The sequence below is a fragment of the Elephantulus edwardii genome, unplaced genomic scaffold (genome assembly GCF_000299155.1).
Source record: "Elephantulus edwardii isolate Elephantulus edwardi_28Jun2011 unplaced genomic scaffold, EleEdw1.0 scaffold00218, whole genome shotgun sequence".
Lineage (NCBI taxonomy): Eukaryota > Metazoa > Chordata > Mammalia > Macroscelidea > Macroscelididae > Elephantulus > Elephantulus edwardii.
Window position 1 is genome coordinate 541,406 of NW_006399968.1, and position 2,741 is coordinate 544,146.

The following is a 2,741-nucleotide window of genomic DNA, read 5'->3' on the forward strand; positions in this document are numbered from 1 at the left end:
GAAGAGGCCATGGCACCATGGATATCATTGTCAGATAAATCCTGACTGAAAGCAGAGAATACTAGAAAATGTCTTTGTTTTATTGACTATGCAAAGGCTTTTGACTGCATGTATCATAATAAACTGTGGCTAATATTGAGGAGAATGGGAATCTTAGAACACTTAGTTATACAACACCTGTACCTAAACCAAGAAGATGTTGTCTACAGAGCAAGGCAACAGTGCATAGTTTAAAATCAGGAAAGGTGTGCATCAGGTTTGTATCCTTTCTCCTTATCTATTCAGGCTGTACACTGAGCAAATCAGCAGTGGATAATGATTTATAATGCTATGTGATGAAGGCTTCTCTACCTTTATGAAGGAAAGAAAAGATCATTGCGTATGAATGTAAAATCAGAGGTACTTGGTTTGTGTGTAAATGCTCTTATGTGCTGTCAAATTGGAACTGATTCATAGTTTATCCTCCAGCATGTTCTCAAAAGACAGTAAATCACATGAGAGAAGATTGTCCATATTTCTCCTGTGGAGCAACTGGTGGTTTCTAACTGTATACCTTTGTGTTGGCAGTGCAGTACCTTCCCATTAAATCACCAGAGTTCCCTGGGTGTGTAAATAGGGCAGCCTAGAACTTAACTCTGTTTTAAAATCTTGACATGAGCCTGGAATCCATGTTGATTTTGAAATGTCCTTCCAAGTGACAGTTTCTTTGACCTTGGAGCTGAAGTGAGCATATAACCCCAGGATAACATTCCTTTTCTCTGAAGTCTGGTGACTGCAGGCTATCCAGTGTCTTCCTAGATACTGTTTTTCATTATAGTCAAATAGACCGAAGATGCGATGTTGTTATTTTAGGTGCCGTTGAGTCAAGCATGACTCATAGTGACCCTGTGATCAAAAGATCTGAGCTCTCTTCTATCCTGTACCATCCTCACATTTCCTGACACTCAAAGTCTGTTGCATCAGTCACCTTGTCAGTCCACCTGGCCAAGGTCTTCCTCTCCCTCACTGACCCTCCCCTCTTCCCAACATCGTATTCTCCAAAAAATAACACCTCCTAGCAACATACCAAAGAGCACTCCAGCTATACCATCTCCAAGACATATCTGTTAGTTCTATTAGCCATCCATGGGATGTTTAGTGCTCTTCTCCAACACCACTGCTCAAAGGTATCAATTCTTTTTTTGTTATCCTTTTTCATTTTCCAGGTCTTAGATGCATAACTAATAATCGGAAAGACTGTGACCAGAATCAGATGCACCTTAGTCCTCAAACTGACATCACTACTCCTCAATAATTTGAAAAGGTCCCTAACTGCAGATTTTTCCAGTGCAGTGTGTCTCCTGATTTCTTGACTGCTTGTACCAAGGGTGTTAATTGCGGATCTAAGCAAGATGAAGCTGTTGATAGTTTCAATCTCCTCCGCGTCTAAATTTTTACAGTGGAACTCCAGAACCAGACATTCTTTTTTTTTTGTTTTGTTGTATTATTTTTACATGTACCGTCAAATCAGATCTGACTGGTACAGGAGGAGATTGCCCCCTCCTTCTCCAGCAGAGCATCTGGTGGATTTGAACCGCATACCTCTGTGATTGCAGTGCAGCGTCTTGCACTAGGCCACCAGAGCTGCCTTAGAATCAGACATTCTTGAGGAAACAATTTTATAGGGAGATTATCAGAAAAATCTGCCATGTTGCTAGCCCAAGACCCCCCTGTAAAAACTAAAATCACATACCTTTGAACAAACGTTAACCTCAGTTACGTACTTTGGATCTATTGCTGACAAATTTTCACCTCTGGATAGCCTTTCTTTAACTTTCCTGAAGATCTTCAGCAAATTAGGAATTTTGTAACCTTTAGTTCAGTACTCTTCTCTAGCACCACAACTCAAAGGCATTGATTCTTCTGTCATTCTGTTATTGTCTAGCTCTCTGATGCATAGCAAGTAATTGCAAAGACCATGGCCTGGATCAGGCACACCTTAGTTCCCAGTGTGAACTATCTTTATCTCTCAGTAAACTTTATTTAAAGCTTTCCTTTGAGCAGATTCTGTGTTCTTGCACCACAGTTACTAAGACAAGCAACCTAAGGATCATTATTTACTCTACAGACTAAGACATGTCTGATCTAAACCACAGTATTCTCAATCACTAGAGACTAAGCTGCTCTGACCCAGGCCACTGTTTTTGCAGTTACTTCCTATGACTTAGAGAGCTGAACAGTGATTAAGGATGACACAAGAAGATTTGATGTCTTTGAATTGTGGTGCTGGAGAAAGAGTCTTGAACATACTATGGACTGCTAAGAAAACAAACAAATCTGTCCTGGAGAGAGTGAAACCAAGTTGTTACTTGGAGAGGATTAGATGGATTGACCCTAGAAGAGATAGATTGACATAGTAACTGGGGTGATGGTGGTAAATGTGTTGGAAACAGTGAGATTGGCTCATAATAGGGCAAGGTTCAGAGCTATTGTGCAGAGATTTCTGTGAATCGCAGTAGACTCAATGGCACATTACAATAACAATGACAACAATAATTGTTGATTACTTCCTAGTTCATATATTTTGAAATAAGCATGAAGTGTTGTTCCTTAGGATCCCCTCCCCCAAAATCTTGCACATTCTTATCTTGAATCATTTAAGTCCAATTTTTAGTCACTGTGTTTTGGTTGTAGGAAAGGGCCTTCTGGAAGACATAACCTGTTTTGTAATAAATATCTTCCAAATTTTGCTCATGTAAGGT